The following is a 14,079-nucleotide window of genomic DNA, read 5'->3' on the forward strand; positions in this document are numbered from 1 at the left end:
ATGGTTTTCTTAAACATGGACATTTTTATAGGCAACAGGAAAAGAGCCAGGAAATGGGGAGAGATTAAAGATAACAGAGAGATAATGATAAATGATAAGGATCTGCTGGGGAAGATGAGGGATTGTAAGGGCAGAGGAGATGGTTTTTTCAAGAAGATTCACCTAACATTGAATGATGGAGGCTATAAATAGATATTCACATACATACAAACATATATAGATAGATAATCTGAGTGATATAAAGTGAAGGAAAGGACAGAAGAAGTTCTTGGAGAATAACTTTTTTCAAAGAAATAAATTGGAAGCAAGGTCCTTAGCATAGAGGGTCATGAGATATGTTGGCATATAAAGTTTAAGAAGAGATGAAGCTTGAAATAGGCACTAAGAGTAGAATTAAGAATCAGAATCAACTAGGGAGGGATGGAAAAATTTTCTTGCTACAGGGAGGGTCTGTTTATATAACATGAATTAGTAAGTGATGCAGTCAGCATGTTTTTGTAGTTTCCTTGGATGAGTACCAATATAGGCAGCACATACACAAAAGAAAAGCATTTTGTCTATTTTTTCTGCCTTTAAAAAAAAGATCATCACAGGGGTGGCTAGGTGGCTTAGTGAATAGAGCACCAGCCCTGGAGTGTAATGGGAATGTAAGTTTAAGATCTTTCCTGCCCCTGGGCCCTTAGGTTTAAGTGCACCTGGAGCCTGTGGCCAGAGGCTTCTTTTTCAGGAGATACTTTGTGATTGGGCAGTGGGTCAAGAGGGTTGTGATATATATATATATATATATATATATATATATATATATATATATATACCCTGATGTGAGGCTTTGCTTTGGTACTCACTTTGAGAAGTGTTGTGTGATTTGTCCAGACAAGACTCTGGGCAGCCTTTGAGAGCCCCCCCCCCAGCTTTGAAAACCCAGATGTTGATGCTTCCCTCTATGGTAACTGACTAGGTATGTAAGTAATAGTCAAACAATTGGAGGCCTGCCTGCTTGAAATGTTTCTCTGTATTCTTGTAACTTCTGTCTGTATACTCTGAAGTTTGGGGTGCTGCCTTTTTCCCCTGAACTAGGTAAATGATATGTTTGATTGATTAAAGCAAGATTGTTAACCCATTTTGAGTTGCTTTCCTTTAGAAAAGCAGATCTAAGAACCTGTGTTGGCAGACACCCTGGGAATGCTAAGGTGTTTGCTGCTACATGGAGTCAGGAGAACCTGAGTTCAAATCCAGCCTCAGAAACTTAACACAAAAATAACTAGCCATGTAACCTTGGGCAAGTCACTTAACCCCAATTACCCTGCCTTCCACCCTCCAAAAAAAAAGATTATCACTGACCCCACACCCCACCCTAAGTGAACAAGGTTTACTTCAGTATCCTACAGAAATATGAACAAAAGTGATCATAGCTATAGATTATATGAATATATATATATATATATATATCTACATATATCATCTATATCTATCTATCCATCTATCTATAACCTACCATACTAGTGATTAGTTATCTAAATTTTAAAAAGATTCCCACAAAAAGAAATGACCCAAATTTAGACACATCAACTTTATTTGATAGTGCTCATTTATACCCAGAAAATGAAAAGTTTTACCTTGATAGTCTTGAAAAGAAATGGTTTTATTTTCTGATTTACAATAGAATCAAAATGCAAGAAGATCTATGACTTCTCTGGTTCTCAAACTATATAATGTTGTGAAAGGTAAAGGCCTCCATACTTTCCATGGTATCATCCTTTTCTGAGAGTATTTTGTGAAACTAGAGTGTCTAAATGTTCCAACAAGTAGTAATTCTGTTTATTTATATTCAAGTGCACTGTCTTTTTCCCCAGGATGTCTTCTATAGAAGCTTATTTATCAGCCATCCACAACGTACTGTTACTGTACATTTTTCAAATTAAGAAAGATGGCTGACTGCTATTTTGTCCAATTAATATTTATAGTCCAAAATGTCCATTTCTTTCAGATTGAGGGCACGGCATCTGTTTAATGCTCTGATTCATGTTTCTACCCATGCGGCTTTGAAATATTTGCCAGCCTAGACATGGAGAGTGAAAAGTTCAGCAAAAGTCCTGAGATTTCTTGTTGGAGAAAATATAATAAACAAAGCCCAGGAAGAGAAATAATGATAGGGCACCCAGCCATGTGCCAGTTATCTATGAATAGCTTTTAAGATCTGAAGCATATCTTCTCTCCCTGAAGCTGTTATAAAGCAATTTAGTTGCTGTAAACAAAGACATTAATAATCATTAATAAATATTTATGACAGCAATTCTGTGGAAAATGTCAGGTAAAATATTTGTTAAAAGGTAAAAACTCCTATCAAGTTGCAAACACTGGGAAATTTGACCTTAGGAAAGAGGGATTTGTAGACTAGGGAAAGAGATAAACTCATTACTTCCACTGAGTCAATCTTTATACAACATAGGATAATCTGTTTCTGATAGCATAGAGTCTCTCCCATAGGCAGTGTCCCCTTCCAAATTTGTTTTTGATATGCAAACTAGGTAGTACAACAGGGTTTATTCTTTTTCACTGGTTAGAATCCAATCTAGGGCCTAGAAGCCAGGAAGTCAAAACCTAGGTCAGAGTCTCTGATTTCCATATTAAGAAACAAACCATAGCTATTGACATTAGGAAGTCATAAAAGTGCTGCATAGATTCAGTAGTTGAAGTCTAGATAGTGGACCATTAAGTATATTAAAATAACAGGAAAACAAAAGTGAGCTTAATCCTGAGAGATGGTGCATTTATCTTTGAGACTATTTTCTTACTGAGGGTAAGAATTGATGATTGGGAGGTTCTCTGTTCATAAATCTTGTATAGAACTTTATTACATATGCATATATGTATATATCCTCCTATATACATATGTGTATGTGTATAACATCAATTATGTTAAACACATACTGTGTGCATATATCAAATATATAATGTGTATGTGTAGATGACATACATAGCATATGTATGTGTGTTTGTATGTGTATATATATTATATATAATGTCAAACATACATACATACATATGGCATTATTTCTGGAGGGTTGGTTGACAAAATGCCTAACTATGGACTTTCCTCAATTTATAGGCAGGTAGATTCAGAAATGGTTGAATAGATGGCTGCAAAGAGTAATGATCATGGTTCAATGTCAACTTCAAAGTAGTTCTCTAGTGGAATGACCCAGGGATACAATGACTTTATTATGTTGATTAACATTTTTATCAAAGACTTGAATAAAGACAAAGATGGTTTCTTTATCAAAATTCCTCAAAATAAGGAGGGATAGCTAATACCTTGAATGATAATCATCCAAAAAAGATCTAAAACAGCTATTAATAGACTAGAATAATGAACCACATCCAATAAGAACACATTTAATGGAGAAATATATTAACTAACAAACATTTTTTAAAAAATCATCTTTGTAATTTCAAGTCAAGGACTGACTGAGTTTCCATTTAATCAAAGAAATCAAGGTGGGAGTGCTCTTCCAGGCAAAGGGATGTGGCTCTCTGGGGCAGATGCTAATTCCAAGGCAGACCTGGAGTATAAGGACAGGAGGTGATTATTTACATAAAGTGATCCCAGGTGCACTGAGAAAACCCTACTTACCTTCATTTCTCCTTAACCCCCTCTGACTTTTCCCTCCCCCTAATATTTCTCCAACATGATTCCTTTCATGGTCAACAAAAGCTATGAAGCAGGAGTTCTTAACTCTTTTTGTAACATGAACCCTTTTGTCAGGCTAATAAAGCCTATTGACCTCTCAGAATAATATATTAAAAGGCATAAAATAAAATTTATAAGATTACAAAGGAGACCAATTATGCTGACACCTAGTTAACAAAATATTAAAAATAAAATCCATGGACCCCAGGATAAGAATGCTGGTTTTAAAAATATGGTTTCCAGTGCAAGTAGCCCTGAGAAAGCGAACAAATTGACCTAAATGCACACAATGTACAGGACTATAAATATAAGGGACTAGTATTAAATTCTTTCTACAGACAAGGTTTTATGTGGAGGGAGAGGGGAAGGAAGAGTGAGAAGGCCCTGGTAATGACATTTGAAATTATAAGGTGAAGTAGAGGGCACAATGGGTTTTGAAAAATAAAAGTTGAGAGAAAAGGATAAGGACACCAAGTTAATTTAGCAAACTATGTATTTTTGCTGAAGATTAGACCTGAGTCAATTCTATATCCACCTGCTTTCTGTTTGGGGAAACATAGAATCATGGGATTATAGGTGTTAGGATCATAGAATCAGAGTTGGTAGGAACAATATAGGCCTTTAAGGCAATCTCTTTGTTTTACAATCAAGGAAACAATTGAGGTCCAAGGGAAATAAATGACTTACCCCACATCATGTAGGCAGAGTCGGTGGTGGGATTTGAATCCAGGTCCTCTTTTTTTTCATTGAACCATGCAGGTTCAATGGAAAGGCAGGTATTCTCACGTTCCAAAACCTCACAGCGTATATACAATACTGTAGACAATAAAATTAAAAGGAAAAATCACAGACAATCAAAGGAGCTTCTATGTGTCATTTTCTTTAGTCACTCTCCATACTAAGTCTTATAGCCTTCAACTTAAACTGTAGAATGTCACTTGAGTATGTAGACCTACAGGGGCATTTATACACCAAGGCCACCATTACACTACAGCACATATACATTAAATCTAGTATTCTTGGTATTTTTATTCATATCCAATCCTAATGATTGAATAACTACTAACACAGAATATATACTTAATTCTCTGGATCTTCTCCCATTCTCAATATATTAACTCACAATTCTTGATAAGTCTACCCATTAGAAGGCAGAGTACAGGCAGCAAAGCAGCTGAACTTTTTGACATTCCCTTCCAAACAACTTTAAAATAACTCTTCAAATCAAATTTTGCAGTGACAGAGCCAATAAAATGTCATAGTGAGATATTTTTTCCAGTTTTAGGAGGTCAGCAGGAGAGTTCTGTGATAGCAAGATAATAGCTGGCCCAGAGTGCAGCAGGACCACCAGCAGTGGTCCTTGGAGGTGAGAGCAGTGGTGGTGGCAGCAGTAACAGCAGCAGCAGGCTTAAGATCTCTCAGCTCAGAAATAGTAGGTGGAGTAGGGAAACTGCTCAGAAAAAAATTTCAGAGGCCCTTTCATGGCACTGGTTGCAGCTGGCACTGATTGCTAACTATTGCCCATAAGTAATTCTGGGTCACAGTTTCAGGATGGAGAGAAGTACTGATGCATGTACCAGTGGAGAAGCAAGGGCCCTTCCTGAGTAAAGATCAGATCACAGATCAGGAGAGCAGTGACCATACCTCTTCCCAGATCATACCACTCTGGAAGCATTGAAAACTTGTAGGCTCCTAGAACTAGTTCTTAAAATAGCAGCACAAAAAAATCCCAACACGTGGGACAGTGCTTCCCCACCCCCAGGTAAGCAGAGCCCAATTTTAACATAATTTCAAAGTCAAGAAATAGACAGAAAAATGAGCAAGTAACAACAAAAACAATAAAAAGAACTTGACTATGAAAAGCTACTACAGAGTCAGGGAAGACCAACATATAAACTCAGAGACAACATTTTGAAAACAGCTTTAGACAAAGTTTCAAAGAACAATGTTAATATTAAAGAAGGCCAACAAAAATTCCCTGAAGAATTAGTAAAAGAGATGAGTTGTAGAGAAAAAAAATGGAGAAAAGAAATGAGAGAAATGCAAGAAAGTTATGAAAAGAGAATTAACAGCTTCTTAAAAGAGGCACAAAATGTATTTTTAAAAAATAAGACCTTAAAGCTAAGATAAAAATGTTGACTGAAAAAAATAATTTCTTAAAAATTAGAATTGGGTCAATGAAACTAATGACTTCATAAAATATCAAAAAACAATGAAACAAAATAAAAAAATGAAAAATAGGGGGAAAAGTTAAGTATCTCATTAGAAAAACAACTGACCAGGAAAATAAAACAAGGAGAGATAATTTTAAAATTACTGGACTATGTGAAAGCCATGATCAAAAGAAAAGAACCCAAACATCATATTTCAAGAAATTATAAAGTACAACTTCCCTAATATCTTAGATATAAAGAGTCAAATAGAAATTGAAAGGATCCAGTGATCACCACCTCAAGGAGATACCCAAATTAAAAGTCTCAGGAATCCTGTAGCTGAATTCCAGAGCTCCCAAGTCAAAGAGAATATACTCCAAGTAGCTAGAAACTATTCAAATATCATGGAGGCATAGTCAAGATCACACAAATTTAAGCCATTTTAAAAGAGTGGAGGGTTTAGAATATATTCCAGAAGGCAAAGTAGCTAGGATTACAGCCAAGGATAATATGCTGAGAAAACTGAGTATAATTCTTTAGAGAAAAAAAATAGATTTTTAATGAAACAGATGACTTTCAAACATTCCTGATGAAAAGATGAGAGTTGAACAGAAAATTTGACATTCAACAGAAAACTCAAGAGAAGCAATAAAAAAGTAAACATGAAAGAGTAATCATAAGAGACTCAATAGAGTTAAACTCTTTACAATCCTATATGGGAAGATGATACATGTAACTCCTAAGAACTTTATCATCTTTAGGGCAGTTAGAATGAGCATATGTAGACAGAGGTAGGGCATAAGTATGATTATGTTGGGATGATCTAAAAATATTTGGGTGAAAAAAAGAGATGCACTGAGAGAAGAGGGTATAGAATGGAGAATTTTTTTTCACACAATAAATGTCATAAGAAAGTGCTATTATACTGGAGAGGAAAATGGAGGTAGCAGTAGGGGTGACAAGCAATGCCTGAGCCTCACTCTGGTTATAATTGGTTCAAAAAGGGAAGAATATATACACACACTCAGTTGGGGTCCATCTTACTCAATATGGAAACAAGACAGTAAGAGAATAAGAGGTATGGAGCTTGGAGAGTAATAAAAGAGAGGGCTGACTCAAAAAGACAGTGGTCAAAAGAAAAACACTTTAGGAAAGGTACAGGATATAAAGAGAGACATATAAACAGAATAAAATAGGATGGAGGGAAATACATAGTAATCATGATGTGAATGGGATGAACTCACCCTATAAATGAAAGTTGATAGCAAAATAGATTAGCAAATTTTGTTTCAAGAGACACACTTGAAACAAAAAGGTACAGAGTTAAAATAAAGGAGTAGAGAAGAATATTTTCTGCTTCAGGTGAAATAAAAAAGGCAGGAGTGGTTATCACAATCTCAAACAGAGCAAAAGCAAAAGTAGATCTAATTAAAAGTTAATCAGGGAAACTATATTTTGCAAAAAAGTTACCATAGACAATGAAGGAATATAAAAAATTTTGAAGCAAATTTCTCTAATAAAGACCACATTTTTTAAACATACCAGAAACTGAGTCAAATTTATGAAAATAAAAGTCATCCCTCAATTGATAAATAGTCAAAGGGTATGAACAGGTAGTTTTCAGAAGAAGAAATCAAAGCTATTTATAGTCATATAAAATTGTCCTAAATCACTATGGATTAGAGAGACACAAATTAAAACAATTCTGAGGTATCACCTTACAACTATTAGAAATGACAAATTTTAGTAGGGATAAATAAAAATGGGGACACTAATGTACTATTGGTGGAGTTGTAAAATGGTCCAACCATGCTGGAGAACAATTTGGAATTAGATCAAAAGGGCTATAAAATCATGCATGCCCTTTGACCCAGAAATACCACTACTAGATCTGTACCCCAAAGTGATCAAAGTAAAAAGGAAAAGTGCCTTTATGTATAAAACTACTTATAGCAGCTCTTTTTGTGGTAGAAAAGAACGGAAAGTTGAAGGATGACTCACTTGGGGAAAGGCTGAACAAGTTGTGGTAAATGATTGTGATGGAGTATTATTGTATTTTAATAAATGATTAGGGATTGTTTCAGGAAAAAAAATGGCAAGACCTAGGAACTGATGCAAAGTGAAGTGAGAAGAACATGTGATATAATTTTTCAAAACAACAAGCAATGTCGTAATGATGATTAACAGCAAAAATCTTATATATTCTGATCAATACAGAGATTTGAGGCAATGAGAGAATTCTGAAGGACTCATGATTAAAAACATGTTATCCACCTCCACAGAGAGACCTAATAAACTCTGAATACAAATATGTATAATTTTCTTCTGTTTTTGGTTTGTTGCTTGTCATATAGCTAATATAGAAATATTTTATGTGATTTCAAATATATAATTAATTTATATAATTCTGCTTGCCTTCTCAGGGGAGACAGGAGGGTTAGCAGGGAGGGAGAGAATTTGAAACTCAATATTCAAAAAGAAAACAATGTTAAAAAGATAATGCCTACCAGTTTTTTCCTCCATCTCTGCTAAAAGTCACTGGAACTAAGTCTTGGAATCACACTAGCATCTGCTACTATAAATATATGATTCATAATCTCATCTGAATTATCCCCATTCATTTCTCAACAATCCTTTTTTTTTAAACTGGTCTCCTCTCATTCTCTGCAGCAACTGTCCCATTTTTCCCTTTTCTCATAACATTAATCAATATCAGATTACTTGATATGATATTTCACTGAGAAGATTGAGGCTATCCCCCAGGAGTTCCCTCAAATAACTTTCTCTTCTCCTCCAAACTTCTACCCATAATCACCTATTCTTTCTTTCCTTCTATCTCAAAAGTTAGGTATTCTAACTATATGTCAAGTAGCTTGAATCTCCTATTTCTTCTTGCTGTAGTGATCACAAATTCTAATGTAGCTTTAATTTTGGTGTTAACATCAGCTCCTTCCTATCTGTAAAACAGATGTAGAGGTGAGCAAAAGAGAGAAGACAAGATGAAACAAGAGATGTCATATAACTGTGTATAGAAATTGAAGTTCAAAGGCACTTCACCTAATGCAGCCAAAGTGACCATCCAGTTTCTACATGAAGACTTCAACTGAGGTGGAGTCTACCACATTATAATCTATTCCTCTGTATTCATTGTCATAGGGGTTCAAGGACTATTGAACCATCCATCACTAACGTTTCCAACTAAACTTCTCCAAACTGTCTCTTTTTAGAGGACATAAGTATGTGGCCATCAGACCTGAGTGCTATCAATCCAATATAATTGAGAAATATTAAACAAATAAAAATAAAATAAAAAAATACATAACATTACAATATGTGGTCTGCAGGGATCTGTATGTATGGCTTAGTGTCTCCCATTTTCTGTTTGAGTTGGACACCACTGTCAAACTCAATTTGTGTGGCAGGCTAAGTGTAGCAATATATCATGGGTCTGCAGTTTATCTATAAATAGATAGATTGCTCAAAAACTTTTAGTGTCAGGGTGGCTAGTTGGCGCAGTGAATAGAGCACTGGCCCTGGAGTCAGGAGGACCTGAGTTCAAATCCAGTCTCATACACTTGACGCACTTACTAGCCATGTGACTCTAAGTCATTTAACCCCAATTGCCCTCCAAAAAGCAAAAACAAACAAAAACCCTTTTAGTGTTTCCCTATTACCTACCAACTTGAGTTGAAATATTTTCATATCATATTTAAGACTATATCTGGAGCCAAATTACATCATTTCTCCCATCCAAAAACTCTGCATTGTGCTTCACTAACTCAACTACTATTCATCCTCTATACACACCTCATCCTTTCCCCTTTCTGTGTTTTTACTCATTATATGGTTTATGCAGGATTTTTCTTCACTTTCCATGTGCCAAGTGCCCCTTTTTAATTCCTTTCTAAATGCCAAGAAACCTGCTGGGACCCCTCCTCCTCCCAGCCACTGCTAATTTTTCCTTCATTTATACTTTGCCTAGCATTTTGTTTGCCTATGTCATTTGCACTTATGCATTATTTTATAATATAGAAATTCATGTGTGTCATCTCCTTCTACTAGAAAAGCTCTATAAGGGAGTTCTACCTTTTATGCCTTGTATACTTTCTTCTAACCCTTAACAATCAATTAATAAGTGTTTATGTGTCTACTATGTGCCAGGCACTGTGGTTAAGTCAATTCTGTTGCTCCATGTAATGAAGGCTGAAAGAGGTTGACAAGAAGCCTGCAGAGAAATTCATTCCCAGGTGTTCTTTGGCCCCCACTGAGGTTTACTTCTGATTCTATTGTGTATATTGTGAGATTTTAGAAGGTGAGAATGACTGCCTTTTGATATACCATGATACATGTGAAAGAACAGTCAGAAAACTTGGATTCAAATCCAGATGGAAATGTCCAAAATGCAATTAGTGGTACGGGCTTGAATCTCAGTGGAAAGACTAGGGATGAATATATTGATCTGTGAGTTATTGGCCTAGAGATAATAACTAAACCCATGGAAGCAGTAGAGCATACAATAGGAAATGATTTTTTTCCTCTTAATGAGTCACATTAAAGCCATAAAGAACGGGATAATAGTTCCTCTGGGTACTGAATGTTGTTCTAATGATCCAAAATTATGTTTCTTGGAGAGTTAAGATATTACACATAATTTATCATAGGTTATTAATTACAGATTGTATATAAAGAATATATCCACTCAGTTATTTTAAATCACAGGCTAGCCTCCATTTATCCTCTAGCATGCCTAAGGGCCATTTACCCCTGCTATAATTTCATGAGAACACTGAATGATAGATCTGGAACTGAAAATAATTTTAGATGTTCGTCCCTCATTTTACAGATAAAGAAACTGAGGCCAAGAGAGGTGAAGGGACTCATACAAAATGATAAGCAAGTAGATATGATATAGGTAATAAGGTGGTAAGTCCTATATAGGTATTAAGTAGCATAGCAGTGATTCAAACTCATATCCCATGACCAAGTTGAACACTCTATATGCTTTCCCTTTCCACTGGTCCATGCTAATTGTAATATTTACCTGGGAAATACAAACTTAATTTAATTTTATCCCAAGTAGAGCATAATTAAATAATTGAATTTTTCCCAAATTAATACATTATATTTCAAATCCTAATAAAAGTATTTTTTAAGTTATTTTAATTATCTATCCTAAAGCATCTAGCCTATGCCACATGGGATGGACAACCCTCTCCAGGGGTTTCTGAAATATATTAAAGTGAAATTGGGAAAAATTTAACAAAATAAATAAAAAATACAACAAAAGACAGATAACATTATATTTTAAAATTAAATCAAAATGTTTCAGTATCAATTTGCCTAATTAGGAGGCATAAGTGCTCCAGAGAAGAGTATGTCCAATAGAAAGTCAACTTCAACTGCTCCCCCCACACACACATTTTGTTAGGCCAGAGTTCTTTAGTAAATAATGATCAATTGTAACTAAAAGAAGTTATTTAAACTGTGACAAATGAAAAACTTCCTATCTCCTACATGTATCTTGTCAGAAAAAAATAAGAGTAGTGAGCATTATCCTACATTGTAAAAAGAAATTGAAGTCATACTTCTAGCAAGATTAGTTAATGCTTAATAGAGACAGATAACCATAAACACAATCATGGCGATCCTTTCATTTTCTGTCTATTTCTTTTCCCATGAAACAGCCCTATTATACTTACACTTCAAGAAAATGAATTTGTTCCAACTCCCACTCTGAACAAGGAACTGTAATAAAAACATGAGTTTAAAAAAAGTGGAAAGAATTTTACTGCAAAAGAAGTATAAGAACCCATGGTATTACATCTTTAAAAAAAAAAAAAAAGGAGGAACCTAAATATTGTTAGATCCCAGAAACATGGCACAGTATTCTATGAATTAAAATGTCTTTCATTCAATTGTGTTTCTTATGAAAAGATTAATATTCTTAGGGTTCTAACCTAGAACACAAAGAGTAGAATCCAAAATGGAAATTAGCAATTCTGGAAACAAATTTAATTATATGTTCTGTGGTGCCCTATATAAAATGAATACAAAGTACAAAATGATTGAAAAAAGAGACAAAAGGGAGTGAGGGAAGGGAGGAATCTAAATCTTGACACATTTTCGATCTCTAGATATTCAGATATATTATTCCAAACACTATTTGTGCTATGATTTTAAATCCAAAGGACAAAAAAAGACAATATTCTCTGAAAAACCTTTTGATTCCTTTCCAGATATTACTTCCCAAATTCAAACATTTATTTAATATATACCAGAGGCATATTAAAGATTCATCTCTTCAAGTTAGTCTTAGCTAACCAGCAATGGTTCCTGTCAGTGAGCAGCTTTTGTTCCACTGGTTATTTGTTTCTTGAGCACATTCAGATTATGTGAGGCAATGTCAGTTTAGTTAAATTAACACAATAGCAGACTAGGGACCTATATATCCACTTCTCTCCTTGTTTAATCACTAAATCTCTGATAGACAACAAAATCACATTGTCTAATCATTGCATCCCATAGGGCCTTACTATTTGTCTTTTTTCTATAACCTCCAGACCCCTAGACATTACCTATGCACCCTAAAGACCATGAGGCCTTGTCATCCCTCTTTGATTCTGCAATCCAAGGACCACTAGGCCTTCCCATTCACTCCACAATTGAATCATCTATCTTTGCATTATTTCTTTTGCTTAGAATGTGAGCTCCTTAGAGAGGATGCTATCTAGATTTTCTGTTGTATTCCATGTACTTAGCATAGTGCTTGGTGCATAGTAAATAGATTTAGTTGTTAAGTGCTTTTTTATCCATTCATTCATCATTCTCTCTCTCATTCATTTATCTGTTAGAAAATTATGTGTTCATAGTGGAAAAAAAACACGTCCTCAAAAATTCTAGCTCTACATATTATCCTCCTTTTTGTAATATTTCATTTATTTATTTACCCTTTTTGTTCTTGGATAAGATGGAGAACTACAGAAGCTATTGAGCAAGAATTTAACAAAAGAAGTTTCTCAAATATTCAGAGATATGGATTCTATAACAATATCTTTTAAAATTTTCTTTAAAAAATAACCAGCTAAACCTAGCATCTATTGCAGTTATGAATCTTCCAGTGAGAAAAAAACTGTTTATAAATCTCTATCAGTTTTTGTAATATTGCTTCATTTCATCAGATGGTAACACTTTAATTCCCTAAAATTATGATCCCTTTACCTTCAATTTGTAACGCTCAAGAATAATAGCATTAAATTAAGGGATACTCACAGCATTAATGTGAAGAACCAATATGCCTAGGAAGCAAAATTTGGCACTGGGGGTACCCCAGACAACATTCAAAGTATCATATGGATTAAAAAAAGCATAGCTTACACTGATGAGTTTATTCTTATTAATCATCCAGAAGACAGAAGTAATCCAAATTTTGTGTGTATATATATATATATACACACTCATGTGCGTATATTTACATGTATCTATACATATATGCACATATACATGCAAATATGTATTATTAAAATAGCATAGCAAGTATAGCAGTAATAGAATCTTTCCACCACAGCCCTAGGAGACACAATTTCACAAATACATATTATTCAGAAGAGTTGATTTGTCAAGAAAATGTTTGTAGAGGAGCATATATTCAGGGAACATGTTTGACAAAAGCATTCATGTAGAGAGGTGATACAGAATTCAGGTGAAGTAGGACTGAGAAAAACATCTATGATAACATTATTTTTCTTGTTTTGGACCTTTTCCCTGGTTGTCTTGAGTGGCACAAAATCTCTGCCAGACATGTGGTCTCTCCCAGATGGTCTTGAGTAATACCTGCTGAGTAGTGGCCCTTTAAACCCATGGTCACTAATGAGCCATGCCCATTCTGGTTCTCTCTACTCGCTGTTGGGTTTTTTTTTTTCTCCCTCCACTGGGATTGAAGTTACATAGCTCTTCTTTTCTTCTAGTTTCTAGTTTCATCTGGAATACTCTTTTGTGGTATTGCCTTTTACCAATAAGAGGGAAAGGGAGCTATTCCATTTCACATTTAGTTAAAGCCCAAAATTTGGTTGCCTGGAGAAGGTCATCAGTATTGTATATCAGTTTCATGATGGCATTCTTGTATGGGTTCTGGATAATAGACAATACCCTTGTGTTTTCCTAGTCACCAATGGAATGGAGCAGGGCTGTGTGCTAGCTCCCATGCTTTTTATGACAATGTTTTCAATGTCAACTGCC

At 34.8% G+C, this 14,079-nt stretch overlaps 1 long non-coding RNA gene across 1 annotated transcript in view; it reads right to left on the bottom strand.

The window, feature by feature from the left end:
• Positions 1–3,254: 3,254 nt before the first annotated feature.
• The window catches only part of LOC138148946 (uncharacterized), an 86,666-nt gene continuing 75,841 nt past the window's right edge, over positions 3,255–14,079 (bottom strand). The window contains exons 2-3 of the long non-coding RNA XR_011165208.1: positions 4,379–4,507; positions 3,255–3,563 (exon numbers count right to left, since the gene is read on the bottom strand). This is a non-coding gene — a long non-coding RNA (uncharacterized lncRNA). The remainder of the gene's footprint in view (positions 3,564–4,378; positions 4,508–14,079) is intronic.

The sequence above is a fragment of the Petaurus breviceps genome, unplaced genomic scaffold (assembly GCF_028583685.1).
Source record: "Petaurus breviceps papuanus isolate PSGF00001 unplaced genomic scaffold, PetGlider_PUasm1.0 90842, whole genome shotgun sequence".
Lineage (NCBI taxonomy): Eukaryota > Metazoa > Chordata > Mammalia > Diprotodontia > Petauridae > Petaurus > Petaurus breviceps.